This window comes from Balaenoptera physalus, assembly GCF_965194825.1.
Source record: "Balaenoptera physalus genome assembly, chromosome: 9".
NCBI lineage: Eukaryota > Metazoa > Chordata > Mammalia > Artiodactyla > Balaenopteridae > Balaenoptera > Balaenoptera physalus.
Window position 1 is genome coordinate 99,195,934 of NC_138888.1, and position 20,190 is coordinate 99,216,123.

The following is a 20,190-nucleotide window of genomic DNA, read 5'->3' on the forward strand; positions in this document are numbered from 1 at the left end:
ATGGGTAAATGTTTTTAATATAAATGTTCTGGAAATTATATAAAATTCCTAAAATTCAGATATGTCTTGGTATAATGTTATCAGTCATAATTCTAGTTATTATCTTATAATGCTGTGTGTCACAGAAATAACAAAATTTCCAGGTCAATTGTATTATAATGAATCAGATCTTTAACCAGACCATTTTAAGTCTTTGTCATTTATAGACAGTTACTGTTTTAATCTCATGTTTTTGCAAAAATGTTTATCTTCAAGGAGATTCACAGAAAAAACTTTTTGATAAATATAGGTTTCTGATAACTTTCAGATTATACCACTGAACTGGGTAAGAAATTACAGAACTCTAATGAAAAAACTGTTGGCTTCATCAACTGTTAACAAAAGTTCAAGATCAGAAATTCCCTGGCAGTCCAGCAGTTAATGCTCTGCACTTTCACTGCTGAGGGCCTGGGTTCTATACCTGGTCAGGCAACCAAGATCCCACAAGCCACGTGGTCCAGCCAAGAAAAAGAAATCAAGATCAACAAGAATTAATTATTGTACATGGACTGAATGAATTGATGAATATGATTATAATTTTTATGACTTTTGGCTGAAATATTACTCTTTAATCCTTATTTTCCAGATATAAGGAAATCTTTCCTCTTAGACTAACTATGACCTACAGCAATTTAGTAAATTATACCTTTGTAAGCAGAACTGAAACGTTTATCTCTTTCTCCCTACCTGATCCCTCCAGAATTTGGAAACTCTTAGTATGTATTATTATTTTCATGGCAATATAGTTATTTACATAAGTTCACTAAGAATTTGTTCTTGTAACAGGACACAGTTGCAAACATTGATTACATTACCAAGGCTTTGACTGGAATGTCATATTTGAGAATGTGCATAGACTCAGATATGACCAGACAGCTTTAAGGAAATAAGATTGACCTCATGGAGCAATAGTGATTGCCCCTTGGAAAAACAGGCAGGTACATTGCTTACAGGGTTTCCAGCAGCCCTACCAGGTGAGTAAGGAAGGTCACTTCCTGGTAGGTGCAGAAACCTTAGGATATTTGGGAGGATCTCAGGAAGAGAGGAATTCACCTACATCTATAGTTATTACAGGCAAGTCTGATGGTAAGTCTTTGTTTTGGCTTCCTGGCCTCAAGAGACATTTAAAATTCAATCTGGAGATTCCTTATGAAAAGTTCCAGCAAAGCAGATTTTAAAAAGCCTTTAAGGTCAATCACTATTCTTGCTGGCCTTATACAAATAATCAGGCCAATTTTATTGAAACTACACTTATTTGGCAAACAAATTAGCCTTAATTTGGCTATCTTTGGTAAAAGTAAGGGTAATTTTAGAGAGAAAAATTGTGTTTCAGTAGAAACTATAATACACAGTCATAGATACTAGATTTTAGTTCTGTTAATTTTCTTTGAGGTTTTGCTTTTCCACCTGTAAACTGGACTGAACCCTGAATTTTTCTATTTTCCTAAAATATTTAGCTATAGCTCTCCAAACTAACGTTTCCAACTTTTCTCCCACTTTCGATTTGGAATCGTTGAAAACTAAAGCTTCCTTCTCCTGAAGCCCTCAAAACTGAAGCTGAACAACTTGATACAAACTTAAGAGGGATCACCACAATAGCCCATGATAGACAGTCTTTGTGCCTATTGCTGTGTAAGCCACTCAGAAAGCTTACCTCCACACTGATGACATCGTCAGAGACATTAAAACTACAAACCAAGAAAATCTGTCAGATTGTCACTTTCTGTCCTCACTCCATCTCAAGATGCTTCAAGGCTGACACCTAGAAATGTTCTCAACTTGCAGCTCTCAGGACTCAGACGCTGCGTTATAATTTGCTCCGATCGATAACTGTTGTTTTTCTTTCGTCTCCATAGAAATGGCTCCTATTAAAACTTAATTGCTTGCACCTCTTAGGCCTAACTTTGGAAGCCCACCTGCTCACAGCCTCCTGAAATGAACTTAACAGGGCTGACTCATTGTCAGGATTATGAGACTGGTTTAATGAGCTGGAACAATCTACCAACTCAGCTTCTGGACTGTGAGACTTCTTGGAGAAGTTTCAAAGGCAGGACCGTGGAGGAGCAGAATCTGGCAGCCCAAAATGTGTCTTTTGACCATGAGGATTAATTTAGGCTGATTATTTTTAAGAAACAGAAGACTCAGTAAATCTCTCTTTACCTCCCCCTTAGCTACAGGAAGAATTTGGATAAAGGAATAGTGCTATCACCTGGGATGGAGGTGCCATCACCTGGGATGGAGGTGCCATCACCTGGGATGGAGGTGCCATCAAAGAATAGGGTGTGGGGGGGGACCAGAGGGGCTTAGCGATCAGAGGCCACTCTGTGTCCCAGGGTCTCTGCTGTCCCAGCAAACATGTGCTTTTCCATCTCCATGTGAATTGTCTCTGAAATTCCAAACCCCTCCCTCCCAACATCCTCTTTTGTCTTTAGCTGAAGATGGTATTTAAGGGGAGGGTTTCAGACTTTTTAGCCAGTTGCTCAGTCTTCCTGGGTCTCTCCCATGTACACATATGTTAATCTGTCTCATGTAAATTAATCCTCAGACCAGCCAGACCTAGAGTTAGAGGAAAATGTTTTCTCCCCAACAACTCCACAAGGCAGCTGTTGACAGTTGTACAGGTTGTGCACTGTACATCTTCAGGGCACTATTAACCTCGTATGTGGCTGCTATGGTTTGATGAGAAAACACCATAATCCTGTGCCCAGAAAGAAGTCCTTTGAGATAGAAAGGAACCAAGTATCTGTAGTTCTCAGCCTAAGAACAGAGGCACTTTTGCAGCACTGACAATGCCCCCTGGGGTATAGAAGATTGGAAACTGTGTAGCCTCCGGGAACAGGATCTGCTTATGCAAAGCAGTTCCATTAGTGCACAGTGATTCTTGCATAAACCACTACAGTCTCTGGATAATTTGTCCACTTTCCCAATGTCCCAAGAGACTGGGAAGAGAGTGGGTTAATTTGTAACCAAGAACCTGAAAATGTATCAGCATGAAATTGGAGTATTGAATTGAACTGAAGTCTTGCATTCTGCTCACACCTTCGAATTACAACTCTCCAAGTAAGGCATTTGAGGACAACAGAGAACAAATCCATTTGAAAGGGAATAGATGCTTTCTTTCTGACACAGCATTGGGCATATTGTGACATTTGGACAATGAATCTGAGTGTAAGCTTTCTTATAGCCAAGAAACGTGCTAGGGTTCTGGAGTTTTCAGTTTCTGACAACAGAAAACATACAAATTTATCTCTAGTAAAAAAAAAAAAAAAAATCCTAAATGGAAATGGCAACAAGAATCTATCATGTGTATAGCAGCATCATAGGTCTTAAATGGGTCTAAAAATCATCTCATTCTACCTATGTGAAAACTAGTGCTTAGAGAAATGACTTGGATAAAGAATCACAATATTAGCACATACTCTGGATTAGTTCTCTGTGGGGATTCTAAAGATGTTTGTATCAAGGAAAATCTGCTGATTTATTAACAAAGTAGGAAGAATTTTGGAGTTAGAAGGGACATTGTGAACTATTTAGTTGAATATCCTTGATTTCCCAGAGGAAGAAACTGAGACTCAGAGAAATTTAAAAAAAAAAAAAAAAGCAGCACAAGTTAATAGAAGAGGGAAGAAGAGTAGTAGGATTGTGAATTTCCAGTTTAGCTTGATGCTGGGAGATTGAACTCTAAACACAAATCCTCTAAGCTACACAGTCAAACATGGGTAGAATGGTTTGTTTGTTTGTTTTAAATATGTATATAAGACATACATATCTTACATACATATGAGATTGCTTGATATAACCATTAATGATTAAACACATAACCATCACATTTAAGTGAGCAATAAGAGATTTACTGTAAAAGTCTACAACTCTTTAAAAAGACCATCGTACAGAGCAATAACATATAAAAGACTAGAGATCTAAGATCACCCTTTGTAGGAGGAGAAAGTTAGAAATCCAGAATCAATTTCACTTATAATAAGACTGAGAGCAAATGACAGTCACCAATTCAAGTTTCCATTAGAATAAACAAATTTGATTTGTGGGGCTGCAGGCCTATAATATCAGTTTAAGTAAGATCAGGCAGAGGAAAGAGAGAACAGAGAGAGAGGGAGAACCAAGGGTTGGGAATATGATGGGAACCACAGAAACGGGATACATTTTTATGGATCCGGACAAAGGCCAACTGAGAAAATAAGAACCTCATCTTCCTTAGCTGATGAGTACTTCCTGCTGTTAAAAAAAACAAAAAAAAGGTAATCTAGGGTAAGAACACTGAACTTTCATGATCTTGTTACATCATGAAACTGTATGAGCTATTGGCTAAAGTAGCCTGATTTTTCTGGATCTTGCCTTACCCAGAAGCCTCTGATTTCTTTAAATTTTTAACAAAATTTGAGTTCTCTCAGAAAAGACATTTAAACACTAATTTTTGTGAATGTGGAGAAATTGGAAAATCCAGGAAGGATTAGTGTGAACTGAGCACGTCTTTTTATGATTCTGATGAGCCTCCTTCCCCAAATCACAATTGACATCTTAGTCTCAGGCTAGCGACCAGCAGAGAGGTAGTCAAACCTCCTCAGAGGGCCCTTTCCCCAGACTTACCTGATGACCTGACCTCTGACTGGTCAACAGTTCCCTTCTCAGTGTCCTCAGGCCACAAGGGGGCCCCTGGAAATGCAGAGCAGGGAAGGAACAAAGTGAATGAAATAAGAGGAAATACGTTTTACTGAGGGAGTTTATCTATACTATAAAGTCGTGGACTGATGTTCTTATTGATCATTGGATGCATCTTTGAACTAAGTCTAAATGCATTTCCTATGAGACCACTTACAGAGACAATACTCATCTGGACAGGAAAGTAAATTAAAGAAAACTATTCTCAGTGCTTTCAAATAGTACAAAAGAGCTGATCCTTGACAATAACTGAATTACAACTATTGCTCTTCACACATTTGTATTTCTTTGTAAATGTGGGCCCAAGAAGGAAGGATGTTTGGTGTATGGTTTCAGGATGAAAATCAGTGATTTGAGTTTGGCCATTGTTCAAGCAAAAGCTTTGAGGACTTCTTATTGTGAAGCCATGATTGGAAAAGAGCCACACGGTGAAAAATTCAGTGCAGGTTAGACAAGCACATTCATTGTAAAGTCCAGTATGTTTTGCATAAAGTCAGAATGAAGGTACAAGGTGAGACTACTAGTGCTAAATGAGATGAAACATAAGAAAGCTGAAAATTATTTTTTAAAACAAATTAACAGTTGTTTCTTGCAACAGATGCTCTGTATCTATTGGTCAAAAATCAGATTTAGTGGCCCTAAGTCAGGTCTACCTAAAGAAACTGTAGACTTCTTTTTTTTTAATCTTTTTTTTTAAATTGAAGTACAGTTGATATTATATTAGTTGTATTAGTTTCAGGTGTGCAACAGAGTGATTCAATATTTTTATAGATTATACTCCATTTAAATTTATTTTAAAATATTGGCTACATTCTCTGTGTTGTACAGTATCTCCTTGTAGCTTATTTATTTTATACATACTAGTTTGTACCTCTTAGTCCCTACCCCTATCGTGCCCCTTCCCCATCCCTCTCACCACTGGTAACCACTAGTTTGTTTTCTATGTCTGTGATTCTGTTTCTGTTTTGTTATACCCATTCATTTGTTTTATTTTTTAGGTTGCATTTATAAGTGATAACATACAGTATTTATCTATCTCTGTTTGACTTATTTCACTAAGCATAATACCCCCCGGGTCCATCCATGTTGTTGCAAATGGCAAAATTTTATTCTTTTTATGGCTGAATAGTATTCCATTGTATATATGTACCACATCTTCTTTATCCATTCATCCGTCAGTAGATACTTGGGTTGTTTCTACATCTTGGCTATTTTAAATAGTGTCTCTGTGAACATTGGGGTGCATGTATCTTTTTGAATTAGAGCTTTTGTTTTTTTCAGATGTATATCCCGAAATGGAATTGCTGGGTCATATGGTAGCTCTATTTTTAGTTTTTTGAGAGACCTCCATACTGTTTTCCACAGTGTCTGCACCAGTTTACATTCCCACCACCAGTGCACAAGAGTTCCCTTTTCTCTGCATCCTTGCCAGTTATGGTTATTTGTGTTCTTTTTGATAATAGTCATTGTGACAGGTGTGAGGTGATATCTCACTGTTGTTTTGATTTGCATTTCCCTGGTGATTAGTGATGTTGAGCATATTTTCATGTGCCTGTTGGCCATCTGCATGTCCTCTTTGGAAAAATGTCTATTAAGTTCTTCTGCCTATTCTTTAAATTGGGTTGTTGGTTTTTTTAATGTTGAGTTGTATTAGCTATTTATTTGGGATATTAACCCCTTAACAATCATATCATTTGTAAATATTTTCTCCCATTCAGTAGGTTGTCTTTCATTTTGTTGATGGTTTCCTTTGCTGTACAAAAGCTTTTAAGTTTAATTAGGTCCCATTTGTTTATTTTTGCTTTTATTTCCTTTGCTTTAGGAGACAGATCCAAAAAAAAAATTTCTATGATATATGTCAAATGGTGTCTTACCTGTGTTTCTTCTAGGAGTTTTATGGTTTCCAGTCTTACATTTAGTTCTTTAATCCATTTTGAGTTTATTTTTGTATATGGTGTTAGAGAATGTCCTAATTTCATTCTTTTACAGGTAGCTGTCCAGTTTTCCCAGCACCACTTATTGAAGAGACTGTCTTTTTTTCTATTGTATATTCTTGCCTCCTTTGTCATAGATTAATTTACCATAAGTATGTGGATTTACTTCTGGGCTTTCTATCCTGTCCCATTGATCTATATTTCTTTTTTTGTGCCAGTACTCTATGCTTTGATGACTGTAGCTTTGTAGTATAGTCTGAAGTCAGGGAACATGATTACTCCAGCTCTGTTCTTCTTTCTTAATATCATTTTGGATATTCAGGGTCTTTGTGTTTCTATAAAAATTTTAAAATTATTTTTTTCTGGTCCTGTGAAAAATGCCATTGGTAATTTGTTAGGGATTGCATTGAATCTGTAGATTGTCTTAGGTAGTATGGTCATTTTAACAATATTGACTCTTCCAATCCAAGAACACGGTATATCTTTCCAAATGTTTGTGTCGTCTTCAATTTCTTTCATTACTGTCTTATAGTTTTCAGAGTACAGGTCTTTTACCTCTTTAGGTAGGTTTATTCCTAGGTATTTCATTCTTTTTGATGAAATGGTAAATGGGATTGTTTCCTTAATTTCTCTTTCTGATAGTTTGTTGTTAGTATATAGAAATGTAACAGTTTTCTGTATATTAATTTTGTATCCTGCAACTTTCCTGAATCCATTGATGAGCTCTAGTAGTCTCCTGGTGGCGTCTTTAAGATTTTCTATGTATAGTATCATCATCTGCAAACAGGGACAGTTGTACTTCTTCCTTTCCAATTTAGATTGTTTTATCTCTTTTGCTTGTCTGATTGCTGAGGCTAGGACTTCCAAAACTATGTTGAATAAAAGTGGCAAGAGTGGACATCCTTGTCTTGTTCCTGATCTTAGGGAAAATGTTTTCAGCTTTTCACCATTGAGTATGATGTTAGCTGTGGGTTTGTCATATATGGCCTTTATTATGTTGAGGTAAGTTCCCTCTATACCCACTTTCTGAATAGTTTTTACCATAAAAAGATGTTGAATTTTGTCAAAAGCTTTTTTTGCATCTATTGAGATGATCATATGGTTTTTATTCTTCAATTTGATAATGTGGTGTGTCACATTGATCAAGTGTGACTATTGAACCATTGTTGCATCCCTGGTATAAATCCCACTTGATCATGGTGTATGATCCTTTTTTTTTTTTTTTCTATTTTACACATAGTAGTTTATTTATGTCAAACCTAATCTCCCAATTTATCCCACCCTTCCCTTCCCCACCTGTGTCCACACGTGGTGTATGATCCTTTTAATGTATTGTTGAATTTAGTTTGCTAATATTTTGCTGAGGATTTTTGCATCTATGTTCATCAGTGATATTGTCTTGTAATTTTCTTTTTTTTTGTGATATCGTTGTCTTGTTTTGGTATCAAGGTGATTCTGGCCTCTTAGAATGAGTTTAGAAGCATTCTTTTCTCTGAAATATTTTGGAATAGTTTGAAAAGGATAGGTGTTAACTCTTCTCTAAATATTTGGTACAATTCACCTGTGAAGCCACCTGGTACTGGACCATTGTTTATTGGTAGTTGTTTTATTACTGATTCAATTTTATTACTGGTAATTTTTCCATTTATATTTTTTATTTCTTCCTGGTTCAGTCTTTGGAGACTGACATAGTGTTGGAAGTCCTAGCCACAGCAATCAGACAAAAATAATAAATAAAAGGAATCCAAATTGGAAAGCGGGAGTAAAGTTGTCACTATTTGCATATTACATGATACTATACACAGATTCTAAAGACACCATCAAAAAAGTATTAGAATTCATCAGTGAATTTTGTGAAGTTTAAGGATACAAAATTAATATGCAGAAATCTGTTGTATTCCTATACACTAACAAAGAACTATCAGAAAGAGAAATTAAGGAAGCAATCCCATTTTCAATTGCATCAAATAGAATACAATACCTAGGAGTAACTCTAAATAAGGAGGCAAAGACCTATACTTGGAAAACTATAGGACACTGATGAAAGAAATTGAAGACAACAGAAAGATTTGGAAAGTTATATCATGCTTATGGATTGGAAGAATCAATATTGTTAAAATGACCATACTGCCAAAGGCAATCCCCATCAATACATCAATGATATTTTCCACAGAACTAGAACAAATAATTCTAAAATTTATATAGAAAACAAATTTACTGTGGAAATACAAAAAGAGTCAATTAGCCAAAACAATCTTGAAAAAGAACAAAGCTGGAGGTATCACACTCCATGACTTCAAAATACAACAATCAAAACCGTATGGTACTTGCACTAAGAGACACATAGATCAATGGAACAGAATAGAGTTTCTAGAAATGAATCCACACTTATATGAGAATTAATCTATGACAAAGGAGGCAAGAATATATAATGGGGAAGACAGTCTCTTCAATAAATACTATTGGGAAAAGTGAAGAGGTACATGCAGAAGAAGCAAACTAGATTACTCTCTCACACCATGCACAAAAACAAATTCAAAGTAAATTAAAGACTTAAATGTAAGACCTGAAACCATACAACTCATAGAAGAAAACATTGGTAGTAAGCTCTTTGACATTCATCTTAGTAATATTTTTTTGCATGTGTCTCCTCAGGCAAGGGAAGCAAAAGCAAAAAAAAAAAAAAAAAAAAAAGGACTACATCAACCTAGAAAGCTTTTGTGCAGCAAAGGATACTATCAACAAAATGAAAAAGCCACTTACTGAATGAGAGAAGATATTTGTAAACAGTATACCTGATAAAGGGTCAATATCCAAGTTATACAAAGAATTCATGCAAACTCAACATCAAGAAAACAAAAAACCTGATTAAAAAAATGGGTACAGGATCTGAATAGACGTTTTTCCAAAGATGACATACAGATGGCCAACAGGCATGTGAAAAGATGCTCAACATCACTAATTATTACATAAATACAAATCAAAACTACAATGAGATATCATCACCTCACACTTGTCAGAATGGCTATTATCAAAAAGACAGCAAATAATAAATGTTGGTAAGGATGTGGAGAAAAGGGAACCCTCTTACAATGTTGGTGGGAATGTAAATTGGTGCAGCCACTATGGAGAACAGTATGGGGGGTTCCTCAAAAATTATAAAAGAATGACCTCAAGGTCCAGCAATTCCAATCCTGAGTATTTATCCAAAGAGAAGGAAAACACTAATTAGAGGAGATGTATGCACCCCTATGTTCATTGCAGCATTATTTAAAATAGCCAAGATATAGAAGCAACCTAAATGGCCATCAACAGATATGTATGGATAAAGAACTTATACATATACATATAAAATGGAATATTATTCAGCCATACAAATAGAATGAAATCTTGCTATCTTTGGAAACATGGATGAACCTAGAGGGTATTATACTAAGTGAAATAAGTCAGACAGAGAAAGACAAATACTGTATTATTTCACTTATATGTGGAATCTAAAATACAAAACAAATGAACAAATATAACAAAACAGAAACATTTATAGATACAGAGAACCAAAAGTTTTTTACCGGAAAGGAGGCAGGTAGGGGGAGGAAAGAATTAGGTGAGGAGAATGAGATGTGCAAGCTTCTCATTGCAAAATAAAAGAATCACACATCTGAAATGTACAATGTGAGGAACCAAAGACTATGTAATATTTTAGTATGATGACAGGTTGTAACATCATATTGTGGTGATGTTACAATATGATGGAAATTGAAACGCATGGAAATATCAAATCACTATGTCCTGTAATAGGAACTAACAGAGTGTTGTAGGTCAATTATACTTCAAAAACAAACAAACAAACAAACTCATTGAAAAAGAGACCAGATTTGTGGTCACCAGAGGCAGGGGGTCGGGGGCAGGGGCAACTGGATGGAGGGGGTCAAAAGGCACAAGCTTCCAGCTATAAGATAAATAACTACTAGGATTGTGATGTACAGCATGACACGTATAATTAACACTGCTGTGTGTTCTATGTGAAAGTTCTTAGAAGAGTAAGTCCTAAGAGTTCTCATCACAAAGAAAATTGTTTTTCTATTTCACTAATTTTGTATCTGTATGAGATGATGGAAACTCACTAAACCTATTGCGGTAATCACTTCATGACGTATGTAAGTCAGATCATTATGCTGTACACCTTAAACTTACCCAGTGCTGTATGTCAGTTATATATCAATAAAACTGGAAGAAAAAAAGAAACAAAACAAAAAAAAAAAGAAAAAAACTTTTAAAGAATAAAAAATAAATGTTTATAAGATGTTGCCAAAGTGTCCTTCAAAAAGATGGTTCCAATTCCTATTCTTTTCTAAATGAATATGAGAGTACTTTTTCTCTATTTTCTGTACCTTTTCTTTCATTTTTTCTCCACGTCCTGGAGCAGATGATGTAGATGGCTGTGACATAGACAGCTAAAGCTGCACTCTGCTCTTTACATAAAGGGTAAAATTGTTGTTAGGAGGGGACTGTGCAGAGAGGGACTGAATTCCCAGACCCTTGAACTTGTACTGAATGGTAACACTTCAGCCCATCCCATGAGTGAATAATGTTTAGATATGAACTGCTTAATTTATGAGTGTGGGTGAGCTTTTTTTTTTTCTTAAGGAATGATATTATTCAGGACCAGCTCACAAAACCAATTGTAAAAGAGACATCCAAGGAAATAGACTGAGAACGGGAGGGCCATTGGGAAAAACAGAGTTTCCCTCTCGTGGCTATAAGGGCTGTCAGTTCTGTTTTCACTCTCTCCGTCTCTCTCTCAATCAGCTCTCTCTGCTGAACTAGATGATACTGGCAAAGATGACGACACATCACAGCATCAGAGTGCGAGCGAAACAGTGACACTCTGATTTTACATCTTCAGGAGGGAGGCACTGATGGGTCCAGTTAGTCGATGGTTGCACAGTATGAGCACTGCGAAAACAGGGTCCTGCATCCTACTCGCTGTAGCTTCAGGGGTAGGAGAAGGAAGGCGGTGAGTAGTGGATTAGGAAGGTACCCAATAATGTCCCTACCGCGTGGATTTCCCATGCAGGTCACACACAGTTTTGACTTGTCAGCTGGAATTGTTCTGCCTGTACAGAGTTGCTCTTCGGTACTCCTCTATCACAGCCTATTTCCCCAGCATTTTAACTTCAAATTCATGAAGGCCTCATAGATCAGACCCTCCCCCTTCTTTCCTTCCCTCACCTCTTCTACCACATCTCTTCTTTAAACCTACAAATCCTCACCCCACCCCCCCCGATTTAAACAAAAATTACATGTGACAACTGTGAATTAATTCACCCACCATCTTTCTGTGCTATACAACTGGACTTCTGCGCACTGCCAGAAAAAGTCCTCCAAACAAATGGATTGTTCAAAGCATTTAAACTTTTAAAAACCTGCAGCAATATGCTCAACACCCCTGGGTGATCCTGTGCCTTCCCCTCGCCCATGCTATCCGACACATGACAACCTTTCAACCCCGCTCACGTCTCTCACTCCGAAACCTCTTCCTGGCCACAAGGAGATTGCTCTGAAACATGAACTGGATCATGTCCTTTTCCTCTGCTTAAAAGCACCTAAGGACTCACGTCCTCACCGTCACACAGAGTCAAACGTCCTCAGTATTCTGTACCAGATCCTTGATGGATGGCTTCTGCTTACCCACGCCGTTCTATCCCACGTCCCTGGTGCATCCACGCTCCATCCAAACCAGTACCTGGGGGTCTCGGGAAGCACCAGGCTCCCTCACACAGCTTCGTCCTCGCAGGTGCCTCTCCTTCCTTGGCGTGCTGTATTCCCCTGCTCTGCTGTGAGCTCCTCTCCACCTCTCTGTTGGGCTCAGCTGTCACCTGCTCTGAGTAGCCCTGCCCTTCCCGCCACCTCCTAACCCACGTCTTACTCCCTCCTGGGCAGCTGCTCCCACCTGGCACCCAGAGACCCTGTGCTCACTTCTCTGCTGCCTCCTGGTCCTCGTCCTACAGCTCATTTTATGTCTCGAAACCTGAAAATTGCAGCTGCCCCGCCATAAACATTCAATAAATGTTTCTAGAGTGAATGAACGGATGGGTTTTTAATATGAGAAACAGAGCATTTTGTTTAGTAACTGGGGACCTGGGAGAGAAGTGGAGACGCCCGTGACCCAGCATGTAAGATCTGCTCTCCCGTTTGTAATATCACTAAAACCAGTAACCTGAAACCAACAACAGAAAAGTCTCAACCTGCTTAAAAGAGAGGAAGGTCCTTCCTTCAAGTGAATTGCCTTCAACAATATTTTATGGAGAACAATTTTTAGTCCGTGAGGTGTCACCTGGGGCTGAGGCTGTGCTGTTCCCACCTGCTGCTCTGTTCCCAGTAAGGAAATAAGGGAGTTGCACTGAATTTTTGATTGTCACCTACAGAGACAGAGTTTTCCAGGCTGACTGTCTTTACTGCAACCTCTGAAGGTGTCAACAGGGTGAAAGACTGCGCTGACCAGAGCACGATTGGGAAGAATCCTACAGAAGCAGAGACAGAAGGGCACTTACAAAGGTGACCACAGTTCAGTGTTTCTCAAGCACCTGGGGCGCTTGTTAAAAACGTCGGTGACCAGGCCCCATCTCAGTGTCACTAAATCGTAATCTCTGGCAGTGGAGCCATGGATCTGAGTTTTAACACGTTTCTCTGATGTTTCCGTGGTCCATCAGCCTTGGGAGCACTGACTCAGACGTGCCCCTGCCCAGAGCTGCCCGGGCAGGGGGAGGGTCCCTGTGTGGAGACGGGCATCGGAGGCTTCAAACTGTCAGATTACATGTCTCGATTCCGTGCTCACTGGGCGCCCTCTGGAATTCAGTTTCCACTGTAGCTAACCTACTGGAGGGGATTGATGCAGCCAATGTGATGTTCCGTTCTTTTCAGAATGTTTCTCATTGCCAATGAACAAATAGTCCTGGTTGCCCTGTTTAGTAATCTCTTGTGAGCTCTGTTCCTGTGAATGGGAACCCCGAGTCCGATCAGTTCTTTAAGAATTCTTTTAAGTGTATCACACATGTGAATATGCGAGGCTGGAGAAACTCCGAATCATCCCCGCGGGCAGTCTCACCTCTGGTCTCCTCCCTGCGATAATTTCTCCCCGACCCAATTGTCTTGTCTTTCTCTAATATTTATAATCAGTTTGTTTCATCTGAAGAGATTAAATAAATATAAAACATCTAGCCACGATCTTCTGTTTTAGTCAACCAGGGCTCAAATGATGCTTCTTAAGAAACTTGAAGACAGAATCTAGCTTCTATTTTTCCTGTAGGGAGAAGGTCAAACTCTGAAACAGTAGTTTTCAACCAAGGATGAATTTGTCCACCAGGAGACCTTTGGCAATGTCCAATGACATTTGTGTTTTTCACAATTGGGGGTTACTGCTGGCATCTAGAGGACAGAGGCCAGGGACTATACTAAACATTTTACAATGCATACATCAGCTCCCTACAAAAAAAGAATTATGGCAGGGAAGGGGTAAATGGGAACTCTTTGTACTTTCTGATCAGTTTTGCTGTGAACTCAAAACTGCTCTAAAAAAATAAAGTCTCTTTTTTATAAAAGAGAATTATCTAGCCCCATATGTCAATAGGACCAAGTTAGAAAATACTTTGCCCTGAAAGAAGCAAGAAAAGTTATCTTCCTACTTCTGAACCTACTCCTTGCAACGCTGTGACAATGCTAGCTGCTTTTGTACAGGGTAGCAATGTTGCATATAAATGCTTCCCAAGTGAGTTCAGACGTGCATGTCTATCTCATTTCTTGCTCAGATCAGAAGATGATGTTATAATTGAATAGCATATGCTGCACGACATCACTCTTCAGGCGAAGCCATTTAGCTACAGCACAAATATGATCCATGCTGAGGTGAGAATTGAATTCGATTTTAATAGACATGCTTATGAGATGTCAGTGCATATTGACATGTGGTCTTGGAGTCTGATTATGAGGGATGACCTATTTTGTGGGGCTTTCATTTTTGATTTCCAGAATCTGTGTGCTTTGCTCAGCACACAAGCCTTCTGTCTTGTGCACCATATGGGGCTCTTCTGGAATGACTTTCATTTGATTTTATCCCTTATTTAGAAATATTTATCTTCTTTTCTCTCTGTCAGACAGGGCTGAGGGCCTCGAGGAAGGGTCTTTTGCCCAAATTCCCCTCTTGCTAGTACTTACCTTTGGTGATTCCCTGGTACTCTTATCAGAACAGTATATCTTCTGAAAAAATACAGAAGTATAACCCTGTTGGTGAAGTTTAGGAAAAAAAATTTATATGACTTATTTGGATGTAGAGAAATAAAAGAATCCTCTCTTCCTCTGTGGTCAGGACATCAATAATTAACGTAGGTAAAAAATTCACAGATTTCTTTTGTGTGGTAGGGGGACTGGGCCAGAAGGGACGTAACTTAGGGGTCAGGGATGGAGAATGTAAGGGCTGCTTCCTGAACCGCATCCCTCAGAGCCAAGGAACAAGGGCATCTGACAGTGTCCCTCATGGCTTGAGTGGCTCAGCACTAAAGATGAGGGAAAATGGTGAACTAGGTTTTCCAAGGACAAAGCCAAATGAAAGGTGGAAATTAACTATCTGTTAGTATGAAAAGATGCCAGAGGGACAGCAGGAGAGAATCAAGATCAATTAAGCACAATTAAGGGGTGGAACTCACTGAACCAATGCAGAACCTGGTCCCTTCCCAGAAAGCCGGCACTTCCGCTGTTTTCCATCCTTGTGCGCCTTTGGCTGCAGTTGCTCTTTTCAGGAACACTCAGTTGCCTGTGAGGCAGGGAGGAGCTCTCCCCTCTGTCTCCTTCTGTCAGAATGCCGCCACCTCTGTGTCATCTCTTCCGTTTGCTTAGGAATCTCCACCGTTGCATTTTCCCTGGAAATTCACACGTGGTGAAACTCCCGGTTGGAAAATTGTTTCTCAGTAGAAGTAAGGACAGTCATTATCTGTAGGGTAACACCTTCGCTCATGTTTAGTATTTCAGATTATTGGGAGGCCTTTCCCAGTTGATGGTTTGGTGTCATCTGCACAAAGCCAGGCAGCTTTAAAGCCAGGTTCAACATTCTGTGTCCGTCACAGAAACACAAGTATGAAGTCCAGAATAGTTGAAAAGCGATGTGCATCTCTACTGCCGAGGCTGAACCCACTGTCAAAAGGGGTTTTTGTTTATATCGTACAGGAAATAACCTCAAAGTCTCTTTCCCCATCTCTCTCTTATAATCCAACAAGCTGTTGGGAAATTTCTCTTCTCTACCCTACAACACTGTCTCCAAACTAAGTTCCTCTTAGGTCAAGTACCTTCTACCATCTTTTGTTCTCTTAAACTGTCCATCAAATGTTCTTCTTTCATTGTGATCTAGATTAATCTAGACTTTCAGAGTGTTTTTAATTCTCCTTTCTGTGCATTACCTGGGTCAATAAAACCAAATGCCAAGTACCTGCCAAGCAATGAGGGCTTGCCTGCTGCATTGGAAAGTGATTTTAAAGATGAAAGCTTAACAAATCCACAATTTTCCTTTACAAAACACACACATATGCACACAACAGCAAGGCACTCTGTTCTTCTGGAATGAAAAAAGGCTATCAATTCTTACATCAAATTGTTAAAAGTATGTCTATACAGGATTAGTATTTGGGTGGCCCAGGGCAGAGGAAAGCGTTTCAGCAAATCCCCTGGGAAGAGTGACCCCACCCTACAAATTGGCTACTCTCTGAGCAAGCTCCTGAAACGTTCTAATTGGTGCTGTCAAAGCCAGAGTTTTCTCTTTCTAAATATCTTAATGCCACTAATCTCCAGGCAGAAAGAGTGGCACGTCTTCAGGCTTCTCTCAAAAAGGATGCTTTTCCCCACTCTTCAGTGAGTTGACTCTGCTGATGAGTGACTCCTCAGGGGCAGGTGTTCAGTCAGCCTTTGGTGTACCCAGACTTCAGTTTCTTCTCAACCCAGAGAGAACCCTGAACTGGCCAGGGTTCTGGAGACAGCTGTCAGCAGCCGATTAGCAAGAAGAACCTAGGGCCTTGGTACTGTGTGCACATCTGTGTGTGTATTTTGTAAAGGAAAGTGTGGATTTATTAGCACTTTATCTTTAATATCACAAAATTCTTAAGTGCTAACTTAAGTGATGTATCCAGTGCTGCAGGGGTCCAGGTGGCTGGAGGATGGGAGCAACTGGAGTTGGTCCTGGGGGGAGAAGGAGGGACCATAAGGGGATGACCAAACAAACACCTAACCTTGAGCTCTCTTTAACCTAATTTCATTTTTCCAAATCTGATGAAAAACCCAAATATTAGAAATTTTTCTCTTTTTGGCATTTTTCCAAATTTTGTACCTAGCAACTTAGAAACAATTTTCTGCGTACATAATTCATCTTTTATTTTTATTATTTATTTTAGTAGCATTTGTTGCTTCCTCCTGACTACAAAAGGAATGCTCCACATTCAGCATCAGAAGTTGTCAATCATCAGAAGTGAAACTATTGATCGGGGTTCATTAACTCTATACAAGAGAGAGAATTTAGAAGCTACAGAAAAGAGCACCTGCAACCCCTCAACCCAGAGATAACCTCTGTTTGCATTTTGGTATTATTTTCTGTTTTTAATTTTTTTCCTGAAGAATGACTTCCTAATATTTTGACAATGTATCAAGGGATTCTCCTATATTTTGAACATTTTATTATGACACATAACCATTCATAAATACAATCATTAGTTAATTGTTCCCTGACTGGAAACAGAGGCCAGAAAAGTTCTTTTTTGAGCTGTGGGCACTCAGGCCTGGCCCTATAAGCCCGGAATGTCATTCTTTCCCAAAGCCCCTGCTCACAGAAGCATGTCAAGGGCACTGACAAGTGAAATGATGACTTCCTAGAAGCAAAAAGCCACCTGCTCTTACAAATAGTTTCCAGAGGGCCTTCCATTACTTTTTGGTTTTTTTAACAACCTCTAACCCCAGGTCACTTGGAAAGGTACACCAGTCTTAGGTGGCAACCCTTCTGGAGTTTTAAGGATATTTTTTCTATTGCTAACGTAAAATGTTAACAATACAGGAACTGATGACTTTTCTGTCCACAAAGAGGATGACTCCCTAATTTAGCACCAAATAGGTCTGATTCCTCACAAGATAGTAACCCTTCCATTACCCTCATAGTTAAATGTAAGGACTTGTTTTACTTATTATTTTGTTTTCCAAGTGTTGACAGTACCTTAAAAATGAAACATCTGCGGTATAAAAAGTAGCATATTTGAAAGTATTATATTTATTAGGAGGGCATTTCGACTTAGCAGTATTCTTAACAGTATTCTTCTTGCCCCACTCCTAAAAGCATCTTGAAGACATTTATGTTATTTTCCGTTGCCACTTTGGAATCCATGCTTTCCCACATGGCTCTAAAAAAAATAAAGAATTATTTCCAGGCTCACTTTGTGCAGCTCCACCTCCCTGGTCACAGACACTGTAATCAATCACTTCACTACACACACTGCTAGGATTTTCCCATCTTCCCCCCCAACTCCTGCCCTAACCTGGAAGAATTCAATTTCCAAAGGAAAAAAACCCATCCCATAGATGAAGCTGTTACACGATCATTTTCAGTCAAATTACTTTTATCTTATGAATCAATATTTTTCTTTGAATTATTAAATGAAAAGCAGTAACTGTGACCTTCCCCTCTGCAACCACACCCTCCTTGTCTCCCAGTCTCATTTACTTTCACCAAATCTGCTCTTTGACTGACTAAACCTCTAGGTCTTTGTTTGCTCTCTAATTCTGATTGATCCATTACTTATTGGCTTCACTTAATGGCTTATATATTATGCTCAGACCATTTCAAGAGTCCTTCCTAATGACTCTAAGTCTTACCAATGTGTGCTTCTGTCTGCCTGGTGTGTTGTGTAGGAAACCCCACTACTCTTGTGTTTCTTCTTGACAGCCTTACCAATCAGCACTTCTGATGCCAGCTGTGTAGTGTAGGGTCTTTTCCATACACCTAGCCATGCTGTGGCACCAGCTGGGTGTCCAACGATCTCACTCAATCCTGACACCATCTACCTGGAGGCAGCGGCAGGTCCTACTCGTTACAGCTCTGTCCCTCAACACTGTCCCCCTTCAGAAGCCAGTCCCAAGTAGTAGGTCCCCAGATTACCCACCACTGCCACTTCCCTACAAACTGGAGATTCCTATGACCTCCTACCCCTTGGATTAGATTATTTGCTAGAAGAGCTCACAGAACTCAGGGAAACACTTACTTACATCTACCAGTTTAAAGGACATGATAAAGGTGAACAGCCCAATGAAGCGATACAAAGGATGAGGTCTGGGATGGTCCCCAGTGCAGGAGCTTCTGTCCCTGCGGAGATGGAATGCATCACTCTCCTCATACAGGGGTTTGGTCGCCAACTTGGAAGCTCCCAAAACCCCATTTTATTGGGATTTTACAGAGGCTTCCTCATGGAGGTATGATCAGTTATTAACTCCACTTCCAGCCCCGACTCCTGTCTCTGGAGGATGGGGTGTGCGGCTAAAACTTCCAAGCTTCTAATCATGGCTTTGGTCTTTCTGATGACAGATTACCATCCAGGAGCCATCTAGGAGCCCACCCAGGTTCACCTCGTTAGAATAAGACACTCGTATCACCGAAGAAATTAGAGAGGATTTGGGAACCCTACATCAGGAACTGGGGAGACCAAATATTGCAACAAAAGATACTCTTAGTGCTCTTATCACTTAGGAAATTACAAGGGTCTCAGGATCTCTGTGTCAGGAACAAGCGGCAGATATTTTAGATATATATATATATATATATATATATATATATATATATATTTTTTTTTTTTTTCCTACTATCTCACGTAAGTGAAGCCACAGTTCTGAATTAATCATCCATCTACTTTTTCTCCTCCTGCTTGAAGGCTTGGGAAGCCTGCTGAAGATAAGAAAAAATAAATTTTAAAACTTTTCAGATTAAAGTTTGAACAAATGTATTATTTCCAATCTCAGCTGAGCCTTTTGTGTAGCTTTGGATTCCTTGTTCTTAGAAAGATCACTTTCCCTTTTCCCACCGCTCTCTCCAAGCCCCCACCTGATCTTTCCTGGCAGGTGGCCTGGGCCCCATTTGCTAGTGAAAGTAACTAAGTTCCCTCAGCTTCCTTCTTGCTCATTTCCCATGTCACAGAAAGGGGTGTTTTCTTTCTCTCTAGAACAAATCCCTCACTATGACTACTGGTTTCTTCAAAGACTTGCCATCAATTATTTTCTTTTTTAGTTTTTTATGAAGATCTCTTCCTCACCAGTGAAATGGTCATGTTCATGTCTTCTGAAGTCTGTAGCCAATCTATGCTTTTAATGCTTCCCTGTATTTTCCTAAGTTTGTATGTATTGCTTTTGTCACTAGTTGCAAACACAATCCAAGGTAATATAATCCATTCTACCTCTGTCCTTCTTGGACAAATTTCTTGAAAGAATGATGCCATTCAACTCCCTCTTGCTAGAGGACCAGAATCAC

At 39.1% G+C, this 20,190-nt stretch overlaps 1 long non-coding RNA gene across 1 annotated transcript; it reads left to right on the plus strand.

The window, feature by feature from the left end:
• The first annotated feature begins 1,415 nt into the window (after nt 1-1,415).
• On the plus strand, nt 1,416-17,905 carry LOC309666688. The gene is made up of 2 exons (XR_014267244.1): nt 1,416-2,238; nt 2,281-17,905. It is a non-coding gene; the product is annotated as an uncharacterized lncRNA (long non-coding RNA).
• The last annotated feature ends 2,285 nt before the right edge of the window (nt 17,906-20,190 follow it).